We start from the raw sequence: 24,986 nt of genomic DNA on the forward strand, positions 1-24,986 counted from the left end.
GGCCACCAGAAATAGTTCCTTTAACTTTCAAGAAAATGGGTGCTCAAAATTTAAATTGGAGACAATAATGATTGATTATGATTTTTCTCTGCAATTGCAGTTGCAAAACAGAAAGCAGGGCTGTCAACAATATTGGACAATACATGGCTTTCATGGTGACCCACAAGATCTTAAATGAGGCCCTGATCCAGGGAAGTATGTGTGCAGCATTAAGCATGTGCACCATCACACAGAAGTTAATAATAAAAAAAATGGGCTCAAAACTAGTGTATTCTTCAGTGCCTCGTTTTATCTAGGCTCCAATGAACAACACTGGAGAAAAGGCAGTCTGTCATCCTTCAGAAGGTGCCCTGGGAGACAGCAGGACATTAATTCCAATTAAAATCCAACAGGTAGGATGAGAATCTTGAGGCTTGTTGTGGAAAGAAATTTGGAGTCATGACATAATAATGTTTTCCCTTTTCCTGAAATGGAGAAATAGCACACAGGAGTTTTCAACCCTATTCTGATAAAAGCCAGAGAAAACAGTCATTGGGTTGTGGAACTATTTATCTTAACCTATTTACAGATGCAATGGGGAAAAAAGGAAAAGTTAGGATCATCTTTCCCACTTACTCATTTCTTGGTCAAGGACGTCTTCCCTCATCTCTTGTTGGATGGAAGAATGCCCTTTCCAAGTAAGGTGTGCATGTACTTCTAGGCTGGTCCATTGCTTTAGGCAGAATACTGGTACGGGCAAAATTCCAGTTGCTGAGAATATACGCCTTATAACACAATATTCACCACAAACCGGTCAGTCACCATTTTAATGGAGTGGGCCATTCTGTTAATGACCTGAAAGTTTGTGTCTTACTGAAGAGGAATTTTTCACAACCGTTTGGAAAAAGAGGCTGCTGAACTCTTTTATATTCAAATTTGACACATTAACATGTGGTTTGAACCGGGATGGGAATTTTTAGGTCATTATAGGGTCTCTTTTTTGCATACTTGGCTTAATCTAATTCTTGACTGCCCCCCAAACCCCTTCTGCCCCCCTCCTCTCTGATTTGCTCACCTTGATGGTTTTTCTGAATTGTCAATCTTGATTGCTATTTTTGGTTCTCTGTGCCTTAAATATTGAGGTGTGTTCTGGTATGGCTATGGTCTGAAAAAGTGGATCTAGCCCACAAATGCTCATCACCTAATAAATTATTTTGTTAGTCTTTAAAGTGCTACTGGACTGTTTATTTTCTTATAAATTCAGTTCTGTTGCAAATTTAAAGCTTAAAATGCTAAAGTTGACAAAAAGAATTAAGCAAATTGTGTTCTTTCATGGCAGTTTGTAGCCCATATAAGCAGAAACTGATTTATAGGAGTTTTATTATGTCCTCCAATCATTAGCCAAAAAAAGGTCAATTTTGGATACTGAAACCTAGATGCAGGAGGAAAGGATTTAGATGAATCAACAGCTTTGACTAGGATATTCCTGTCTGTCACAACCTTAACTTAGGAAATAAAGAATATTTTATTTAGGTAACATAGACATCACATAAGAGAATGTAGTGGCTCAGAGGAACGTTTTATGAATGTATTATCAAGCCTTTGTGTTTATGAGAGAGATTTTAGGTCATGCTATTGAAGTTCCTTGAAAGGGAAAACAGTTACCCCAAGGCATAGCTGACATGTTCTAATAAGTTACTTAAATAATTCTCCAAATTATTGTTGTCCTGGTTGGTAGATAGCATATAGTCAGTTTGTTACAGGGCTGTTCATTATTTAAGTTACTTTATACCCAAAGCAAAACAAGTTTCTATGTATTGTTTGTTGTATGCCTGGGATAATTATTTAATTCATATTAATTATGAAAAATAACAAATGGTGAATTTTATAACTTATAATGAAAATCCTGAACATCTTAAATATGCAGGGGGTGGTGGGGATGAAGAGAGGAGATGAAGAGTGAGAGGAGGGAGGAAGACCTTCATAAATTACATTACAGCCCAGATCCTCAATGATACCTGGGAGCTGGCACCTGAATGCAGTTCTGATAAGTAAGTAAATGAAATTCTCAGTCCCTGTGCAAAGTCAGACAACACTACAAGATTAGTGCAGTTGTAGGAGGAAGCACTCTCCTTATTTCACTAGAGCTTCCTCATTTTTAAACCAGCTTTTCATGTTTGTTCTAACTTCAAATTTTAAAATTGCACAAGTGACACGGATTGGTTCTAATCTTGGGATGCTGACACAGTGCCATTGACTGAGCCCCAATTCAACCATATCCACTCAACAGTAGATGGACAAACTCTAGGGCTAGAGAGGCCTCTGGCTAGCATATTAACCATTTCATTCCCAAGGATATTTTAGCAATCTGCATTGACAGTTGGTGGACAAAGTCCTTGGCAGAACAATGAGAAGTTTGTCTTTTCTAGGGATGTAAAATCCTGTTTAATGAGTTAACCAAACAATTGGTTCAACCAGTTAACCAATAAATAGGGGGCAGGGCTGGAGCAATTTCCTCTGCAGTGGTCCAGGGTCTGGGGCTGTTCCAGCCTGGCTGGAGTGTCCCTGCCCACAGTAGTGCACAGCCACTGATGGGGGACATGGCAACCAGTCCAGAGCTGCCCCCTCCACAACAGCCTCATTCCAGACTTCTGAGCTAGAGTGGCCTCCTCTGCAGCTGCCCCCCACCACCACCAAGCCACTGTAAATGTGGGGCTGCTCCAGCTGTGCTCGAGCACTCCCACCTGGGGCAGCCTCCATGAGTCTAGAGCAACTGCTGCCCATGACAGCCAGGAGTTGGTAGGCTGATGGTTAATCATTAACATCCCTGGGCTCTTCTGGTCATAGTACTCACTTAGGTGTCTTCCACATCCCAGTTATGGGTAGTCAGAGTATTTGTTTTTTCCCACAATGCACATTCAACCTGTAACTACTTTCCCCCACAAGATGATGTGAAGGCCAAGACTATAAGAAGGGTCAAAAAAGAACTAGATAAATTCATGGAGAATGGGCTCATCAATCACTATAAGGCACGATGGGGAGGTATGATGTTTCTAGCCTCTAGCTGCCAGAATCTGGGTGTAACCATCTGGAAACTGTTCATTATCTCCTGAAGCATCTGGCATTGTCCACTATCAGGTAACAGGATACTAGGCTACATGGAAAAGGATGGTGTTCTTGTCAAGCCTCCCTGTTGAAGGAAGAGGTACAGGTAGAGACCATCGAATCATGGAAGTAAATGTATGGTTTTGCACTTGGTGTCAGAGGGATTTTGGTTCTTTGACCATGGGATTCTGTTTTGGGAACAAGGATTGCTAGAAAGTGATGGGATCTACCTGATGACAAGAGGAAATAGCATCTTTGCAGGCAGACCTGCAAACCTAGTGAGGAGGGCTTTAAACTAGGTTTGTGAAGAGAAGGTGACACAAGATTTTCATCCACCTTAATGCCTAGGTCCCTTTCTACTGTACTGTTGCTTTGCCAGTCGGTAGATAAGGATTTTTTTCAGACAACTAAGAGAAGCTTTCAAATCACAACCTGGCTCTCATTGGACACCATAATCACTCAGACATTTGTTGGGAGAAAAATACAACAGCACACAGACAATTCCAGGAATTTTTGGGGAAATGTTGAGGATAACTTCCTGGTACAAGTGCTGAAGAAACTGACCAGGGACCATATGCAACTTAACCTGCTGCTGACAAAGAGGGAAGAAATAGAAGTGGGTGTGAACCTGGGCTGCAGTGATCGTGAGATGGTAGATGTCAAGATTCTGACAAAAGGAAAAACAGTGAGCAGCAAAATACAGACCCTTGACTTCAGAAGAGCAGACTTTCTCTCCCCAAGAGAAATGATGGGTAGGATCCCCTGGAAAGCTAATAAGGGAAAGAGTTCAGGAGAGCTAACAGTATTTTAAGTCTTACTGAAGGCACAGGGAAAAAAATCCTGATGTGCAGTAAGAAAAGTAAATATGGTAGGCAACCAGCTTGGCTTACAAGAGAAATCCTTGGTGAACTTAAACTCAAAGGATGCATATAAGAAGTAGAAACTTGGACAAATGACTAATGAGGAGCATAAATATGGCTAGAGAATGCCAGGGAGAATGAGGAAAGTGAAAACACAATAGGAGTTGTAGCTAGCAAGGAATGAAGGGCAACAAGCACAGTTTCTATAGGCACGTTAACAATCAGAGGGTTATCAGGTTGAACAGTAACAGAGTAAGCCATGGTAGTCTATACACTATCAAAACCAAAAGCAGTCAAATAGCACTTTAAAGACTAGCAATATAGTTTATTAGGTGACCCAAGTGGGTCTGTCCCACTTGGGTCACCTAATAAACTATTTTGCTAGTCTTTAAAGTGCTATTTGACTGCTTTTTGTTTTGATAGGGTTATCAGGGAGGCTGTGGGGCCATTACTGGATGAGGGAGGTAACTGGGTGACAGATGATGTGGGAAAGGCTGAAGTACTCAATGCTTTTTTGCTTCAGTCTTCATGGACAAAGTCATATCCCAGACTATGGCACTAGGCAATAGAGAAGGAGGTGGGTACCCCTCGGTGGGGAAAGAACAGGCTAAGAGCTACTTAGAAAAGAGAAATGCACCTAAATCCCAGGGTCTGGATTTAATGCTTGCTAGGGTACTGAGGGAATTGGCAGATGTCATGGCAGAGCCTTTGGCTAGTATCTTTGAAAACTTGTGGAGATCAGGAGATGTCCTAGGGGATTGGAAAAAAGGCAAATGTAGCGTCCATCTTTATATTAAAAAAAAAAAAAAAAACCCACAAAGAAGCACAATCCAGGGAACTATAGACCAGTCAGCCTTACCTGAATCCCTGGACAAATCATGGAGGGGATCCTCAAGACATCCATTTTGGAGCACTTTGAAAAGCAGAAGGTGATTAAGAGTACTCAACATAGATTCACTAAGGACAAGTCGGTGCCTAACTAATCAGATTAGCTTCTATGATGAGGTAACTGACTCTATGGGCACAGGGAAGTCAATTGAGGTGATATACCTTGACTTTAGCAAAGCTTTTGATACAGTCTCCAACATTCTTGACCATACTTGAGCAAGTTTGGATTCATTACATGGACTGTAAGATGGCTAGAAACTGGGATGGCAGATGAGCCCAATGAGCAGTAGTCAATGGCTCAATGCCTGTTTTTCCATCAGTTTCAAATGGAGTGCCCCAAGGATCAGTTCTAGGCCCAGTACTATTCAACATTTTTATTAATGATCTGGATGAGGGGATGGATGGCACCCTCAGCAAATTAGCATATGACACTAAGCTAGGTGGTAAGGTGGATACATTGTAGGGTAGGGATGGAGTTCAGTGACCTGTATAAATTGGAGGGTTGGGCCAAAAGAAATGTGGTGAGGCTCAACAAGGAGAAGTACAGAGTCCTACACTTGGGATGGAAAAATGCCAAACATGGTTACAGGCTGGGGACCAACTGGCTAAGTAGCAGCGCAGCAGAAAATGACCTGGGGATTTTGGTGGATGAGATGCTGTATATGAGTCAACAGTGTGACCTTGTAGCCGAAAAGGCTAAGGGCATATTGAGGTGTATTAGGAGAGAGATTTCCAGCAGATCTGGAGAAGTTGTTATTCCCCTTTACTTGGCACTGGTGAGGCTACATCTGGAGTATTTCTTGCAGTTCTGGGGCCCCCAATATAGAAAGAATGTGTATGAATTGGAGCAGGTTCAGAGGAGAGCAACAAAAATGAATAAGGCCCTGGAGGACATGACCTATGAGGAGAGGCTGAGGGATTTGAGCTTATTTAGTTTGCAGAAGAGTAGTAAGGGGTGATTTGATAATAGCCTTCAACTTCCCGAAAGAGGTCTCTAAAGAGGATGAGGAGATGCTGTTCTCAATGGTGACAAATGGCAGAACAAGAACCAATATTCTGAAGTTAGAGGGAAAGCTGTTGATTGGATATTAGGAAGAGCTATTTCACCAGGAGGGTGGTCAAGCACTGGAATGCGTTATCAAGAGAGGTGGCGGAATCTCCATCCCGAGAGGGTTTTAATTCCCAGCTTGACATAGTCATACCTGGAATGATTTAGATGGAGTTAATCCTGCTTTAGGCTGGGGGCTGGACTAGATGACCTCCTGAGGTCCCTTCCAACCCCAGAATACCATGATTCTATGATCTGAGCCAGTATGTCCTTATGTTCCCAAAGCATTAGATCTCCAGGGGAGAAAATATTATGGAAAATGCTTCAGTAATTTTTGCCCAACCCAATCCACTTATATGAAGCAAAATATTCCCTAATCTGCTATTTTGCTTCCTAGAGGTTGATGTAACTCTTCTTTTCCAGTTTTTATTTGTACCCTCCAAGTTTCTGCTTTCAGGTCCAGTATTTGATCCTGAACTTTCAAAGAGGAAGTGGCTTTGTTTCTCCACTGTACTATGATCCTTAGTTGGTCAGAGTGAGGATTCTCCTGACAAAGGCACTACCTAAAGCAGCAGACTCAATTCTGCACTCAGAGGGCTGAAGACAGGAGGGGGCTTGTCAAAGGCAGAAGAAGGTGGGTCATAATGCTATTGTTGCAGTCAACCTGTGTAGGGCAATTCTATATATAGCACTAACTTAACAGTATTGATCTCTTTGGTGTTCAAAAAGTTCAGAATTAGGAGAGTTGCCTCCAGGAAGCAAAAGACACAATCTCATCCTTGGTCGTCTTCTCAAACCATATTTTGGCCCAGGTCTTTGGGTTGTAACTTGAAGATGGTAATCTTACATAGCTTCAGCAGGAAGGTTAATACAATTGCAGCACAACTCTTATGGCCTAGTTTACTGGTTCTATTTCATCTCAAAGAAATATGAATGATTTTAATATGCATTTGTAACTCTTTCACAGTCTGGTTCAACTGAATCTTGGTGTCCACTGATTCCATGACACAGAACCAAAAAAGAAAATATAAGTTAAATAATATCTGTTTAAATGTTATGTTCCTTAACAAGGTTGGACAGCTAGACTGACATGTTTACATGTACTTTAGATTTCAGCTGGACTGGTTGCTAATATAAGGCAAGAAGCTGACCTCTTTAGCATGCAAAGAGGTTTGGACCTTTGTGAATCTGAGCTGGAAGAAAATTTTAAGCTTTCTTCTGAATGGATGTTCTATGAAACTGATGCAATCAGTGACACTATATTAAAGCTGGGGAGAAATACAAACATTCAAGAGGACCACAAGCAGCACTTACAGGTAATGAAATACTTGTAAGTCATTCAGCATGATAGAATACCGTATAAGAAAAAGAATGCAATTGCTTCTCAAGCAAATATTTAGAATACTTGCTCCCTTTCCAGTCAGACAGAATAAACCCTTTACACATTTATTCTTATCTTTTGGCATTTGTGGATTCTTTTTTCACCCTGTAGTCTTGCAAAATGCAAACCCACAACTATCCAGCCATCACTGCCCCTAAGGAAGGGGATGCAGGACTCAGAGCATGAGGAATCATTTTAACATGTTAGGTGCTAATCTGGCACAACTTTCCCGCTTCTAAGGAGTGTGAGGCTGAATTTATTACAATTGCATGGGAAATTTTCCCAAAGGTGTTAACCTCTTCAGATAGAGGATTCTTTTTCTGGAGGTATGTCAGTTTTTTTTCCTTTATGTGAAAGACAAAAGTTTGTATCTAATACAATAGAAAGACAAACCAAAGTGGAACTTCATGTTGATCATAGTTTAAATTTTATGCTATTGTAGGGAATATTAAAGCTAAATGGAGAGTAACTGGAAAGCTTTTCATTCTCTGAAATACACCACTTTGTCCTGCTGACAGACAATAATTCACACCAGGCTGAAGATGTTCATCTTAAAAGGGAAAAACATTGCTATTTTGATCTTTTTTTTTCCCATCCTTTCAAATATTTCTGTTTGCTCTTTAAAAGCAATTTGCCTGATTTTTTTTTTTCCAGCCCTTATTCAGGCACAACTATAACTAAAGTAACAAAAGTCTATTTCCACCAGTCACTCACTTCTCTACTGTTCAGACCAGTTGTCATAGAATGGGAAAGCTGATGGCTCAGTGACTGAATAGCTTTGGTAAAGGAGATCTGTTCTTAACAATGTTAAGCAACTCCTAATATTACCACTTTAACCATGTGAGTTTAGAAAGAGATGTTAACAAAAGAGCTGCGACCACACTTGCTGCTTCTTTCGGAGGGGCTCTGGTAATGTGGCACTTAGAGAGATGCTAATGAGATGCTACCATGAATATGCAGCACCTCATTAGCATAAAGGCAGTTGCACATGCTTCGAAATGCCTGGTTTCGAAACTCAGCCACCCACGTGCTGGGGGACCTTTCAAAACAACCCCCTGATTTTTGAAAGCCCCTTCTTCCCAAAACCAGATGGGAATAAGGGGCTTTAAAAATCAGAGGTCCATTTCAAAAGGCCCCCCAGCTACTTGTATGGCTGCATTTCGAAACAACCAGTTTCAAAGTGTGCTCAGCTGCCATTATTCCACTAGGTGCTGCATATTCATGGAAGTGCCTCATTAGCATATCCTGAAGTGCCACTTTACCATAGCCCCTTGGAAAGGAGGGGCTAGTGTGGCCACAGCCAAGGAGGCTGAGATTCTCCCTCCCCATCAGATTCTCAACGCAGAATAAATTCAGGGACTAAGAGAAGATAACATTTGACATGTGGGAGATGATCTTCACCTTTGACACGCAATTAATACATCCTGAGTGAGCACTGCTGCCTGTGACAGAGGATTTAGCAGAACAAACGAGTATTTTGTTATCTCTCAGAGATGCATCTATAAATTCAACAGCTTTTTCAATGTTACTGCTATAGCACTTGTTCAGCTGCACTATAAAAAACTCTCTTCTGTACACACAGAAATGGACATATGAATATACTTATATAGGACAGCAAACACCATTTTAAACCACTATTACAAACAAGTATCTGATGACAAAAAAAAAAAATGCTGTGTATTTTTGTAACCGATTTCCCACAACTCTTTACTTGGGTGTAAGAGTGGAAGAAGATACCATAATTTTTTTTAAGCATTTGACATTTTTGGTTTTTAAAAGCCACAAGAAAAAGCTGTAAAACATTTTTCATATTTAAGTGAGAATCTTATTTCAGAAAATGATAGTTCTGCTTTCAGTGCTGTCAGCTAATCTACATGTAACGCCAACAGGCCTGGGTTGTCAGCAGAAGGGATTCAATCTGCAAGGTTAGGGGCTAAAGCCCTGTGCTTTATCACATGAGCTGAAGACCAGCTGACCCTCAAACAATGCTGTAGAGCAGATGCTTCGCACTTCCTAGTACATGGTCTCTTTGGAGTTACATATGAAAAGTTTCAGTATCCAACCTAGCAATCCCTTGCAGAAAAACTTTTCTTTCTTAGACTAGCCAATGGACAACCAGTTTGCATGATATTTGAGTTCTTTGATGTGTTCTATATATGTTCATAGCTTCATAGCTTTCATACTAATGCCAAGTGAACTCACCATGATTAATATTATTAGGGTTACCATATCTGAATTTTTCAAAAGAGGACACAATATAGACCATAACACATTTATGCAATGCAACTTGGTAGATACAACACTCCCAGCTATCTGAGATACCACCGACTTCCTGAGGCAATTACAAAACATTGGGAAACTTCCTGACAATACCTTCCCTGGTACCATGGATGTAGAGGCTGTCTATGCTATTTTTCCACATGAAGATGAACTACAAATGATCAGAAATACCATCCCTGACATTACTTCAGCTAATATCATGTCTGACCTCTGTAACTTTGTTCTCATCCACAATTATTTCCTATTTGGGGACAACTTATACTTCCAGAATAGTGGCATTGCTATGGGCACCTGCATGGCCCCACAATATGCTAATATATTTTTGGCTGACTTGGAACAATCATTCTGCAGCTCTCATCCCCTTCTACCCCTCTTTTACATACAATACATTGATGACATCTTTATCATTTAGACCCACAGTAAAGAGATTGTAGAAGAATTCCACAGAGAATTTAACAATCTGCACCCCACCATCAATTTATGCCTTGACCACTCCACATGAGAGATTTCCTGGACACTACAGTACAAATCACTGATGGCTTGATCAATACCATGCTCTATTGGAAACCAACTGACTGCTACACTTACCTACATGCTTCCAGCTTCAATCTTGCATGCATAACATGGTCCGTCATTTACAGTCAAGCCCTGAGATACAATCACATCTGCTCTGATCCCACTGACAGAGACCAAAAACTACATGATCTCAACCAAACATTCATAAACCTGAATTACCCACTGGTAGAAGTAAAAATACAAATTGACAAGGCCAGACACATACCCAGAAACCAACTACTCCAAGATAGGTGCAATAACAGAACACCACTTGTCATTACCTACAGCACCAACTCAAACCAAAGCAACGCATCATTAAAGAGCTACAACCTAGTCTAAATCGTGATCATAGAATCACAGAGCTGGAAGGGACTTAAAGAGGTCATCGAGTCCAGCCCCTTGCCCCAAGCAGGATCAACCCCAACTAAGTCATCCCAGCCATGACTATGTCAAGCCAGGACTTAAAAACCTCCAGGGATGGAGATTCTACCACCTCCCTAGACAATGCATTCCAGTGCTTCACCACCCTCTTGGTGAAGTAGTTTTTCCTAATATCCAACCTACTCCTTTCCTTCTGTAACTTCAGATCATTGCTCCTTGTTCTGCCATCTGTCACCACAGAGAACAGTTTCTTTTCATCCTCTTAAGTACCCCCTTCACGAAGTTGAAGGCTGCTGTTAAATCTCCCCTCAGTCTTCTCTTCTAAGGCCCTAGGTGACAGGCCTGTTCTTTCCTATAGACAAATTCCCAACCTTATGAGGATTTGCACTAGCAACCACAGGTTATAACACAATAATACTAATCCTAGAACTTTTTCCTTGCAACAAGCCTCACTGCCAACTTTTATCCACATATCTATTCTGGAGATACCATCACTGGACCTAACCATGTTAAATACAGAATCACGGGCACATTCTTCTGTTCCTCAACTAACACCATATATGCTGTCATGTGCCAAAATGCTCACTCATCGTATATATAGAACAGACTGCAAACACTCTTCAACAGAGAATGAATGGACATGGATCGGACACAGATACGTTTGCTCTCAGGAGTGTCCTCTTTTTTGAAAGTTCAAATATAGTAATCCTAATTAAGCTAGTGGAATTAATTATTAGGGTCTTATTTTTAAAGTGCTATAACATTTTACACAGGACTGAGGAATCTTTTCAATTGAGCTCTTATTGCTTTATGTTATCAAGGAGGTAGTGGAAAGCTTTTAAGTCCCGGCTTGACATACTCATGGCAGGGATGGTTTAGCTGGGGTTGATCCTGGTTTAGGCAGGGGGCTGGACTAAATGGCTTCCTGAGGTTCCTTCCAGCCCTAGAATTCTGTGATTCTATATACACTTTTGTAATTCAATTTTCATTTCATATATTCTTTAAAATATTCCATAGGGCTAGGAGTAAATTTAGCACCCAGTTTACAATCCTGCATTTCAATATAAAATGTAGGTTGATCCAGCTTTGTCGGTCCCTTTGATAATACTGGTAACTTGATTGTCATCTTGAAGATGCAATTAATACCCTTAACCTTCTGAATATTTTAACATGCAATTCTTTATGCATGGTCATTTCTCCATCCCCTTTGATTTGCTCATCACTAGTTATGAAACCCAAAAGTTTAGCCTTGATTAAGGTTTAAAGGCATATTTTGAGAAGGTGTTTGCTGACTGAGCTGCAGTTGGCACACTGTAAATACATACACTGCCTTCTGCACTCTACAGTTACTCACTGGCACTTGGTCATTACATTACATTATTTGTCTTTTAAATCCTAGTTGTGACAAACCAAACAGCATTGTCTAGACTTATTTTAGGTGTATAATTAACATATGTGAGGTGACTAACATTTTAAATGTAGTCAAAACACTTTCCTCTTACCACAAATATCTCTGAACAGTCCAACTTTCAGTTTATTTGCTCTTTTCAGCCATTTGGTACGCCTAGGTTTACCTTTCCTGATTATTCTTCAGTGCAGAGGGGACTTTGAGACTTGATTCTATAAACTCTACCCAGAAAAATCTCTGCCATGTGTGGCAAAATACTTCAAAGATGGCCATACAGTAAATGACTGACAAATGATGAATTACCCACTTGAAATCACATTATCTAAATACATCAGAACATAATACTTATCCCTGTTTTCCTTCCCAGGTTATTACTGAAACCTTTTAATGGAAGAGACCACTGAAAGGATTGTGTATGATGGCATGACAAACAAGGTAAATGAATACTTAACAATGAACACTGTATTCTATTACTTGAAGCCTTCCTTCCCGTGACACTGGCCTTACATAGCTAGCCTCCAGCTGCATTATTTTAAATTTGCATCTATGGCAACATATACAAATGCCTGAATATGCATGACAGCTTCACTTTCATTCAGAAGCTTGCACTTTATGTTGAGGAGCAGAATGTTCTATGTGAGAGCAGTAGTCTCATAAGGTTAAAATTTACAGAGTAGTTTATAGCTTTATTAACAGTATTTTTAAATAGGAAGGATTACAAATGAAGACTTATTTTTATTGTAGGGTCTTATCAACAAAATGTGAAGGAGAAACAGATGTTTCTATGTATTTCCCAGGCTAATCTCAGATGTTACTTGCAGTTATTTTGTTTTTAATTTTTCACCAAACAACCTTTGTTTATAATGATTTTAAAATAGTTCCAAACCTAGTACTTTTAAATGTTATTGAAATTCTGTATTTTGCATAATGCTCCACACAAAACACACTTTAAAAAATATCTGTCTGACTAACATGCATAACATTTTAAAATCATCCCATTCATTTTCTTTACCCTATCACTTTATAGGGGGCACACATGAAAATTAGTATATAACTAAACATCACGTGCTGACTATATTAAAACTTTGTTTTTATTGCTTTGCCACTTTGCACTGATGTGTTCAGAGTAGTGTAGTATATTACTTTAATTTCTCTTTCTCAAAGTAACTGCTTCAACTACATCTGTTCTCTATTTGTACTTTTAAAACCTTGCTGCCGCTGCTGATTTCTTCATATTTGTCTACATTAAATTTTATTGGTCATATCTGTGTAAGCCCAGTTTACAGAAGGATTCATGTCCTTTTGGTATTTTTTATTTATTTATTTTGCTGCTTCCTTTAACTTTATTACTCATCTTAAATTTTATATGACCCACAAACTTCCATTGCTTAGAGTTGTTTCATTTCTTTTTTCTATTTCCTCAGCCATCCACTATTTGTAAATTAGGGGACACAGAATCATTCATTCTGGGACTTGTTATTTAACAAATGATGGAATGGATAAGGTTAAGTAGACTATATAATTCATTATGTCATAGCCTCATACAGGTGTATCTTGCATCTTACCATGAAGATAACATAATGGAACTGGTTGAATACTGAATGAAATCGGTAATAATACATTTGACGCATCATGTAGTAGTTAGCCAAGAGTGCTCTGTGATGACCTAGTAACTTTTAACTCCATGCTCCTATGCCTCATCTTCCATTATATCATGTCTTAGTCTGTCTACACTTGCCCAAATTTCAAAGAGGGCATGGTAATCAGGCTGATGGGAGATTATTGTTGAAGTGCTGCACTGAAGATACAGCACTTCATTAGGCTAATTCTCCCCCCACAACTTCAAACTGTCACACTTCAAAGTGCTGGCATGCTGTGTAGCTGCAGGTACTTTGAAGTGCCCGTGCTACTTCAACGTGCCTTTACTCCCCAAAATTTTGTGACACATTGGCACAGTTTGGAAGGGGACCAGATGCAAAGCATGCAGCCACCTTGGGTGATGAGGGGGAGGTGGTCAGGAAGGCACACAGGGTTGAGGGCCAGGAGTGAGAAAGGGGCAGAGTGGTCCTTCTCTCAGGACCTGGCTGAGGTAGACTTGAGCAGCAGGCAATAAAGTGGCCCTTACCTCCTGCACTAGGGAGTGGGGTGGGTGGAGAGTCCCATGCACTGGGTGAGTGCCAGGGGCTCTATCCAGTCTCCCTGTTGTAGTCCAGGAGGTCTCAGAGTCTGGTGACTTCTCCCAGAACTGAACTCCAGTACACAGCGGGGTACTCTACCACCTGCACACAAAGATACGGATTGTGTAGCAGAGGCTGCATGAGGAGATCTTCCCTCAGGGTGGCCACCCAAGGACCTGTTTGCTGAAAGCAGCTGCCAGGTCTAGAGGATGATGACCTCTCAATGGGAGGTAAAGGAGCTACTAGTCATAACAGAGCCCTCCTAAGTGGTGGAGGAAAGCTTATGCCCATGTTCTTCATGCCAGACTATGTGCACTGTTAAGTCACTGCAGGGCCCAGAGGCCGAAGACATGAACCTGCAGAAGTACATCAGGCCCTGTCCTTCCTCCTCTAAGGGAAGATGAAGAACCCCTGTAGGGACCCAGTACAGTCCTCACCAAAAGAATTTCAGAACTAGCTTCTGGAGGTGGGCCAGGAATTCTGGGAGTGGGACCACGATAGGACTAGCTGGTTGAGCACCAGTGCCCTCCCTCACAGGGAGAGCCACTGGAGTAGTCTGATTCACCTCTGCAACCACTTACCCACCCCGCTTTCTATATCCTGCCAGCTCTCTGGCAGGGAGGGTTGTGTGGCAGAAAGTCACCAAGATAGAGCAGCAGACCCATGCTCCACTGGATGGCCTGAAGCACTGGTGGGAGGCAGCTCGACTGCCACCCAACCCTGACAACCAGGCCAGAGATCTTCTCCCAGTTGATCTGCGCGGAGAAGGCTGCTGAGTAGATGGCTTGGCAAGCCTCCACCTGGGTCTTGAACCACGAGGAGCACGTCTTCAGCATACATTGACAGGATTAGCTGCATCTCTGGCTTTCAGAGCGCCAAACCAATCAACCTTCTGCAAAGGAGATGGAGGAAAGGATCAATGGCTGTAGCGTACAGCTGGCCTGACAGTGGGAAGCCGTGATGCACTTCTCACCCAAAGCTGACTAGTGATGTCAGGGTCCAGCTGAACGTGACCAGACACTCTGAGGCAGAGTATAGCACCCAGAGAGAACCCGTAAAATGGGGTCTGAAGCCAAAGGCCTGTAGAGTACCCAGGAAGGTACCTATGGTTCACAGTGTCGAACACCTTCTCCTGATCCAAGGACAGGAAGGCAAATGACAGACCATCCCTATATCTTAGCTCTAAGGGATCCCAGACCGAATAAAGGTTGTCAAAGATGGTACGTCATGGGACAGAGTAGATCTGGTCTGAAAGGACATGTCCCCCAGCACAGACTGCAGGTGAAAGGAGATGGCTTTGGAAATGATCTTGTAGTTTGTGGAAAGGAGAAAGCTGGAATGCAGTTCCTGAAATTGCAGGGGTGCCCCTTTTAGGCAGCAAGGTGAGCGCTGCTCACTTACATGACCGTGGGGCGATTCTGCTTCGTAAGGATTCAGCTCAGATGCTGAGGAGGTCTGGGACGAAGATGTCATAAAAACGTGGTAAAAATCCACAGTCACCCCCTCCATGCCTGGGGATTTATTGGTGGGTCTGAGAACTCAGCTAGAATGAGAGGTAGCTTCAGCCAGTCCTGTTCGCCCATGCTGACTGTTGGGAGTTCATCCTAAAGCACTCAGCAGGTGTTGGCATTGGTCAGAACTGGCGAGAAAAGGGCAACACAGAAAGCATAAGGCACCTCGTTCATCTCCACCCATTCCGTGAGGGGGGTGCTGTCCTCTGAGAGCAGGCAAAGGATGTGCTTCTTAGTTCCTGTCTTTTTCTCCATGGCATAGAAGAAGTGGGAGTTGGCATCCATCTCCTAAAGGAGGTGGATGTGAGATTTCACAAAGGCACCCTGGGCCCGAAGGTCATCAAGGGCCTGGAGCTCCTCCTGCTTCTCCTGGTACTAGCTCCAGAGGGATGGATCCCCGAGACTGGTGGCCAGATACCCCTCCAGGTCCAAGACCTCCCATTCCAGCTGCCCTATCGCAGCATCCCAGTACTGGCTGGCCTCCTGAGTATAATCATGGCAGAAGAGCCATGTGTGCACCTTTCCCACATCCCACTGCTGTTGTGCCAAGGGAAAGGCATGCTGCTGCTCATACCAGGCTAGCCACAGTTCCCAGAAGGACATCATGAAGCCCATGTCTTTCAGCAGGCTGTTGTTGATGTTCCAATAGGCTGGGTCAGTTTCCCTGAGGAGATAGAAGTCTTCATGGTCACCAGGTGGTAGTCTGAGACCTGGACTGGCCACACACTGCAGGAATGGGAGAGAAATGTGTCAGGAAATATAGATGCAGTTCAATCAGGAGTGCAATGATTCTTGACCCACTACCCAGAGAAAAGTGGACATGGTGTCCTCGTCCAGGTGGTGGCTGCACCAGCCTTCACCAGGGAGAGATGGTTTATCAGCTCTCAGCGGATGCCTGTGGTGGTCTGGTACTGCTCAGTCTCTGTACGGTCCCATTCCTCAAGGGTGCAGTTGAAATTACCATCCAGGACCAGGCACTCATGAGGATCAACTGTGTCGAGGAAGCACAACACCTGCTGGAAGAAACAAGCCCAATCTGGGCTCTTGTCTGGGACATGAACATTAACTAAATGTAATGGGATTGCCTCCACCTGGACTCGGACATACAGCAGGCATCCCAGCATGACCTTGACAATCCCCAGCACCTTGGGCTGCAGGCTGAGGGAGAACAGGGTCACCACCCCACCTTGATGGGCTGAGAGGTGGCTAAAGTAGACCCTGTCTCCCCTCTCCAGCCACCCGCTGGCTTCGGCAGCTGGAGCAGTGTGGGTCTACTGCAGGAAGGTGACGGAGTATCCCCCTGCCCAGAGGAAGGAGAGACTCAGCAACAGCAGAGACCTGCCCCCCAGCCCTTGTTGTTTAAAGTGGCAAAGATTAACAGCAGCATTGTGAGAGCTGTGGAGGATCCTCCCTGGAGGGAGTGCCAGAGGTTCTCATAGGGCCTAGCAGCAATCTGCAACCAACCATGAATGTGAGCAGGACATCGCGGAAGCCACAGGCCCACTGGTAGGCCCTAGCATCCTTCTTCACAGCCCTTTTACTGTCTTTCAAGATGCCCCTCATGGTCTTGATGACGAAGTGGCAATCACCCCAGTACTGACGGGTGAGAATCACTTTAGTCTTGGATCTTCAAATGTCATCCAAGAAACTGTGCCTCTTGGCTTTCAGTGTGTTAGTTCTATTTCTAAACATTTGACAGATGATCAGATGATATGGTGATGCAGACTATCAAAAGTCATCTTAGTCCAGCTTGAATGAATTTACTGTCCAAAACTTGCCTCTCTTTGAGAAACAGGCAGAATTATTTCATTCAATATACACCTTGTTCTTTAAAAACAAATAGTTTTGCGAGCTTTATTGACATCAACTTACTCCATGTTTGGCAGGATCTCACTTTCAGAAATCCATTTCCGTTTACTTTCAAAAAGTCAAATGATAGTGCTAGGTGTAGTCTGGCCCCTTAAAGGTTGGGCTGCTTAGGTATCAGCTGACCTCCCTCCCTCAGCATGAGATGTCCCCTTTAGTTTGTGGGAGGTCTGATATGCGGTACTTTAGGACTATGTTGGAAATGAAATTTGTCACTTTGGAGTGTGTGGATGGCAGCTGGGGGTGGATAAGCCATATTTCCAAGTCCTGCTGACCAGGCTAAGGCAACCTGTAGGGAAGCGTGTGATAAGTTTGTCTGGAAAACAACAATCCTAGGACAAGGAAGGATGTTATTCCTCTTTTCTGCTCTGTGCTGCTTGTGTTCTTGTCATTCTGAATTTGAAGAAATGAATTAATCATACTGTTGCTGAAAGACTGCAGCATATTATAGTTTTTTATTTAACTTCCACGCTTTATGTTATGAACAATATATTCAAGGATAAAGCAGATATTGGAAGAGAGGAAATAAGCACCACTTACAAAGACATCTCATCACTGCTGCTTTAAGGGGCCAGGAATGGCAGGAACTGTGGCTTCTGCAGATACTGTGGAAAAGAAAGGAAAGAACAGCTCAGACACATCTTCATTAGAAGCTGTTACAATCTCATGCAAGTCTGGTTTCTATTTATCCCGTGTTGCCATGGGAACAAACAGAGGCTACATGCCGCCTATGAGCTAGGAGGGGAGCTGAGTGAATATAAATGCATACCAATGACAGGTAGCATGAGTACAAAGAATAATGTAACATGGGCAGTGAAGGCATGTCTGAGCTATGCTGAGTGCAGACCCACCTGGGATGGTGGGTATCTATCTGGTAAATCTTCCTTGTGCTGACACTGTTCATGCTGGCACAGGCAATATGTCTATTAACACTCATGCTAACTGTCCAATGAGCTACCACAGCTGTGTCTTCATAAGCAGGAGAATCACACCTCTAACTAATAGCATAGCCCTGCCCAGAGACTTGGGATATCATGGGCAGTATCAACTAGATAACTGAACACACCCTGAGTTGAAATACCTACCTAGACATGTGTGTTCTCTTGTAAAACACAGTTTTCAGTACAACAGAACAGTCTTCCCAGTGTGATGACTGGGGAACTTCTGAACAAATTCTGAATTCTTTGCGATGATGGAAACAGGTGGATCTGTGTCAGGTTACAGACTCCACGCAACCTTTTGCTTTCTGTTTTGTTTGCCTAAAGCTTAATGCACAGTGACACAAGTCTGACAATACCGGATAGTTCACACATTATGTATCTAATTAGAGTCACCTGTTTTCCATCAAACACAGCTTCTAGCCAGAGGAATTAGTTTAATAGGGGGAGGTCAACTTGGCAATGAATTCAGCTAGCAAGGGTCTGTGCTCATGTAGGGAAGATGGCATGAATAAAATAGCTTAAGAGATTTTAAAAGAGTAGTAGCTGTTTTGATCAGGAGCCATTTTTATTTATTCTGTGAGTGAGACACCAAGTAGCAGTGTTTTTTCAATAGGAGGAGGCCCAAAATCTCTAGACTAACCAAGACACACTGATCCTGGCCCAGAGGACAGTCCTGTTGAGGAAAAGATGTGTAGTGGCTATCCTTCCTGATTAAATGTAAAAGCTTTCGCGTGTTAAATTCCATAGTGTGTGTGTGTCTGTGCATTTCACAATTACTAAGTGCCCCTTGGAGTTGAACTGTAACCTACAAAATTCTCACTTTCAGGGTAGAGTTGTGGTAGAAGAGGGCATTGAAATGGGGGCAGGGATCTCTGGGGTCAGCACTGGTCCTGTGGTTCTTGGGCAGGTAAAGTGTGGAGCCCCATTTCTGTGAAGCAGAAGAAAATGAAGATTCAGTACCCAGAAATGTGCCAGAGGCGACAGAGGAAATAGTGTGGCATGGTGGTTAAGCTGACACTGTCCATGTTCAATATTTCAATGATCTAGGGAAACACAGGCTTGTATTCCCCTATGGAGGTCCTAGTGAGCAGCTAGAAGTGGGTGCTCACCAGCACCTGTGACAACCAGTACACTTCTGAATTAATAGTGCACAGTTTTGCTTGATTGTTTTGTGCATTTCCCTGTACAGTAACCAGTTGCAGGTATCCAATATCGCTAACTGTGCAGCTCTCTTTATTTAGGACAATCAAATAATACCGCTGTTCGGATTCGCAGTTTTAAGAGGAACTAAGCTTTTGCCAGCAACAAACACATGACTAACTTTTCACTTGAAGCTGAAACCCCCTCCAAAAGAGCCAAAAAGAGCCCCCAAAACACACAATACCTAAGAAGAAAAAGGAGCTCCTCACCTTGGGTACACCTACACTAGCAAGTTCTTTTGAAAGATTTTTCCAAAGATGATATGGAACTTGTATGCGCAAAAAGCGTTCTTTCAAAAGTAATTTGAAGGTAGCACTTCTTTTGAAAGCGCTCTCCCACTCCTGTTTCAGGGAAAGCACCTTCTTTCAAAAGCTGTTTTTGAAAGAAAATGTGTGTGGATGCTCCTCGGGGCCCTTCTTTTGAAAGAGCCATCCTCATAGTACCTGACTATTCGATCCTGGCCCATCCTTTCGAAAGAAGAGAGCACTCTTTTGTTCCGCTTTTTTGTGTGTGGACGCACTCTTTTGAAAGAAGTTCTTTCAGAAGAGATCTTCTCAAAGGGCTTCTTTGGAAAGATCTCTGTAATGCAGATGTAGCCCTTAAGAAAATGGAATAAATCCATACCTGAGGCCACCAGGTTACTAACTAAAGAAAGAACTGTTATAACTGTGCTTGTTTTCACATTCAAGTAATTCCAGCTCAGATGTCATAGATTGGTTATTTTAAGCTCATTTCCTCAAGGGTCCATTCACAACTGTATTATCACCCCATGTTCATTTAGTACATCCCCAGTGAGTGCCTATTGCCATAAATTGGTAGGGATCTTGTGGGATGCAGATGGAGGCAGGCATATGAGACAGTGCAACCTACACTCTGTGATGCTCATGAGCATTATCCTTCTGGCAACCTCTGAGACAATCAAGCTGGGGCAGGGCTGCTCCAAACCAACTCCATAGAGATCATAGGTGACTTGTGGTAGCACTTGGGAAGAGCCCTGTTTCCCCATGCCTGCACCATAATTGTAATTGCTACATGGGGTGACCTAGAATGCCTCTTCCCTTGTCCTTTGGGTGGCCTTCCCTGCATCTCAATCTCCCTGCTCTGCAGTTATCAGTTGCCTACGATAGGGTGCCTGAAGCTAAGCATCAGCAAATGTCTATATTAACAGAGAGAGGCAGTGTGAGAAGGAAGAGAAGTGCAGAGAAAGTAAGGAGGAGGAAAATGTAGAGGGAAAGAAAAGTACGTGAAGCGCTTTGCAGAATCAGTTGTTTAAGTGATTTTTTTGGGGAGGATAGGACCAAAAGGGTGGGTAGGGTGAGGTTTTTTTACCCTACATATTTTTTTAGCTATGGAACAGAGCAAGTTTTGTGGCACTTTTAGTTTTGTTTAGGCTTGGAGGGTTATTTCAAAAATGTAGAACCCCAAAAGGAATAATAGTAGTAAATCAAGAAAGTGTGATAGTAAATAGTCTAACAGATTCCTTGGCCATGAGCCCAGAGATTGTTGACTATAACACCATAACCGCCGGGTGCCATTCATGGTGGTATAGGGTTTTCCTGATATTTGATACAGAATCATTTGACTCAATAATTATTTAATACAAGTAAGGCAGTAACAATTCACAGCACCTGTATGACTATCCATTCCTTTAGACCTAAAATACATCTTAGTCTCTGCCAGTGTTAAAGGTATATCAACTTCAACTGGATAAAAACTTATGCTATATATAGAGTCCACAAGCCAAAAAATGATATAGAAATTGGTAAATAACACACACACACACACACACACACACACACAGAGTTTTTATAGGCTTCCGTATTCCTCTTTTATGCTTCAATTCACCAAAGCACATAACCGCTTAAGTCCCATTGAAGTCAACTTGGGCGAAATCTTAGAATAATAGAATTCTAGGGCTGGAAGGGACCTCAGGAGGTCATCAAGTCCAGCCTCTACCTAAAGCAGGATCAACCCCATCTAAATCTAGTAGTAGTAGGCATCCTTCAGTCTACATAGACTATGGATCGCGCCCTTCGTAGTTCCATTTGGGATCATCATTGGCAGCGTTGACTGTGACTGTGAAGGCCCACATGAGAGTGACAGTCCTTGCTACTTCTCTTGAAGATGTGGTGGGTGTCTAGCAAGTCCTTAGTGTGCTTTCTGTGCGCTTGCTTCTCCTCTGCTAGCTGTCTGATCCTCATCTCGCCCTTCTGAAGACCCTTGTGTGACCCCAGCCTCCATCTGCTGTGGTCGTCTCCTAGTTCTTCCCAGTTGTCCAGCTCGATGTCTGCCTCCCTGAGGTCGCTCTTGCAGACATCTTTGTAGTGCAATTGGGGGCATCCGGGAGGTCTTTTGCCAGAGGCTAGCTCACCATACAGGATGTCTTTTGGGATCTTTCCATCATTCATCCTGTGGATGTGGCCAAGTCAGCGGAGCCACCGCTGCCTGAGGAGGGTGTGCATGGTTGGGATTCCAGCTTGCTCAAGGACAGTGGTGTTGGACACTCTGTTCTTCCATGATATTCCAAGGATGCGCCTGAGGCAGTGCAAGTGGAAGATGTTCAGCCTCTTTTCCTGACGGGCGTACAGGATCCAAGACTCACTGCCATAAAGGAGGGTGCTGAGGATGCAGGCTCTGTAGACTCGCATTTTGGTGTGGCTGTACAACTTGATGTTATTCCACACTCTCTTGCTGAGTCTGGACAGAGTTGTGGCTGTTTTTCCAATCCTCCTATTTAGCTCAGTGTCCAATGACAGGGTGTCAGTGATGGTCGACCCGAGATAAACGAACTCATGGATGACCTCTAATGTATAGTTGCCAATGCTGATTAATGGAGGTTCAGCAACGTCCTGACCAAGTATATTTGTCGTCTTTAGGCTGATGGAAAGCCCATCTAAATCATCCCAGCAATAACTATGTCAAGCCATGACTTAAAAACCTCCAGGGATGGAGATTCTACCATCTATCTAGGTAACACATTCCAGTGGTTCACCACCCTCCTGGTGAAATAGCTTTTCATAATAACCAACCTACACCTCTCCCTCTGTAACTTCAGATCATTGATCCTCGTTCTGCCATCTGTCGCCACTGAGAACAATCTATTTCCATCCTCTTTAGAGCCTTTTCTTAGGAAGTTGAAGGCTGCTATCAAATCACTCCTATGTCTTCTCTTCTGCAAACTACCTAAGTCCAAATCTCTCATAGGTCATATGTTCCAGCCCCTTAATCATTTTCATTGCCTTCCACTGAACTTGCTCCAATGCATCTGTATTGTTTCTATACTGAGGGGGCTGCAGAACTGGACACAATACTCCACATGTGGCCTCACCACTGCCAAGTGGAGGGGAAAAATAACTTCTCTAGATCTGTTGGAAATACTTCTCCTAATGCACCCCAATATGTCATTAGCCTTCTTGGCTAAAGGGCACACTGTTGACTCATATCCAGCCTCTCATCCACTATAATCCTCAGGTCATTTTCCAGTGCACTGCTACTTAGCCAGTTGGTCCCCAGCCTGTAACAGTGCTTGGGATTCCTTTATCCTAAGTGCAGGACTCTGCACTTCTCCTTGTTGAACTGCATCAATTAGTTTTGGCCAAATCCTCCAATGTATCTAGGTCGCTCTGGACCATGTCCCTACCCTCCAATTTACCTACCTGACCCACTAGCTTAGTGTTATTTGTAAAGTTGCTGAAGGTGCAATCCATCCCCTCGTCTGGACCATTAATAAAGAAGTTAAACAGTTCTGGTCCTAGTACTGATCCTTGGGACACTCCACTTCAAACTGACTGTCAACCAGACACTGAGCTAGACGTTGGGCCAGTCCATGAAGTCAGCTTTCTATCCATCTTACAGACCATGTATCCAGTCCATTCTTCTTTAACTTATGGGCACGAATGTTGTGGGAGACTGCCACAAAAGTTGTGCTAAAAAGTCAAGGTTGATCACATTCATTGACTTCCCCATGTCCACAGAGCCAGTTACCTCATCACAGAAGCTGATCAGATGGGTCCGGCATTATTTGTCCTTGGTGAATCCATATTGACTAGTCTTGATCACTTTCCCCTTTTCCAAGTGCTCCAAAATGGATTCCTTGAGGATCATCATCATCATCCATAACCGTGGGCTCAGGGCCCGTTGGTGTCTGATGACTCTCTCACTATTTCCTTCCATCTTTCCCTATCTAGTGCAGAGTGGCTTATTTTCTGTAGACTAGCTCCGCACCAATCAACTACATCATCTCTCCATTCCCTGTGGGGTCTGCCTCTTCAATTCGAACCATCCATTACGCCGAATACTAGGGTCTTGATTTTTTGTTCTTCATTCATTCTGCAAATATGTCCATATAGTTGTGGCTTCCATTTTATAACGTTCTGCAGCAGGGTTTCTTTCGGTTGTATCTTCCTATATAATTTCTCATTGGTGACCTTCTGCATCCATCCTATTCTCAGAATCTTTCTATAACAACTCCTTTCGAATGCCAATATTCTTCTTTTTGAATCTTTCGTTATCACCCATGTCTTACATCCGTACAATATGCTACTGAATACACGTTTTCAAGACACCCACCTTCATTCTTAAGCTAATTGCTTTGTTTTTCCATATCTTATCCATCGCCTTCAAACTCGCTCTAGCTTTTGCTATTCTAGTTGCTATTTCCTTCTTACAGTCTAGATCATATGTGATGGTGCTCCCCAGACATGTGAACTTCTCTACATTTTCTAGTTCAATACCATCTACACTGATCTTCCTTCCTATTTCCTTATCTTCAAATACCATTGTTTTTGATTTATCGATGTTCATAATCAGTCCGTACTGCTTCCTTTCCTCATTTAACACCCACACCATTTTTGCTAGCTTCTCCTCATCTTCCTCAATGATAACTATATCATCTGCAAACCTCAAGTTGTTAATTCTTTTCCCATGCACAGATATCCCTTCTACCTCTTCCTTGATCTTGTCCATTGCTCTCTCCAGATGTGCAATGAAGATACTTAGCGATATTGGAGCTCCTTGTCTCATACCTCTACTTGTTTTAAACCAACTTCCCAACTCCCTGCATGTTCTCACCCCTGCCTCCGCATTATCATTTATATCTTTGAACAACCATATCAGTCTGCCATCCACTCTGTATGACTCCAACACCACCCAAGTCACTTTCTGATCTTTACTGTCAAATGTTTTTTAAAAATCGACAAAGCAAGTGTATACGTTTTTGTTCTTTCATTGAGCTTTCTCCGCTATCAGGCTCAGTGCCAATATTTGCTGTATGGTACTTCTATCTTTTCTGAACCCTGCTTGCTTGTCTGCTATATGTTCTTCTATCTGCGATCTTAATCTCTCAGTCAGTATCATCATCAGCACCTTACCTAGATGACTTGTTAGGGCAATCGTTCTGTAGTTCTT

The 24,986-nt window shown here is 42.7% G+C and overlaps 1 long non-coding RNA gene across 1 annotated transcript in view; it reads left to right on the forward strand.

Moving 5' to 3' along the window:
• Positions 1-6,398: 6,398 nt before the first annotated feature.
• Positions 6,399-24,986, forward strand: part of LOC142013098 (uncharacterized) — a 62,801-nt gene continuing 44,213 nt past the window's right edge. The window contains exons 1-3 of the long non-coding RNA XR_012645543.1: positions 6,399-6,514; positions 6,990-7,196; positions 12,253-12,320. This is a non-coding gene — a long non-coding RNA (uncharacterized LOC142013098). The remainder of the gene's footprint in view (positions 6,515-6,989; positions 7,197-12,252; positions 12,321-24,986) is intronic.

The sequence above is a fragment of the Carettochelys insculpta genome, chromosome 5 (genome assembly GCF_033958435.1).
Source record: "Carettochelys insculpta isolate YL-2023 chromosome 5, ASM3395843v1, whole genome shotgun sequence".
NCBI classification, from domain to species: Eukaryota; Metazoa; Chordata; order Testudines; family Carettochelyidae; genus Carettochelys; species Carettochelys insculpta.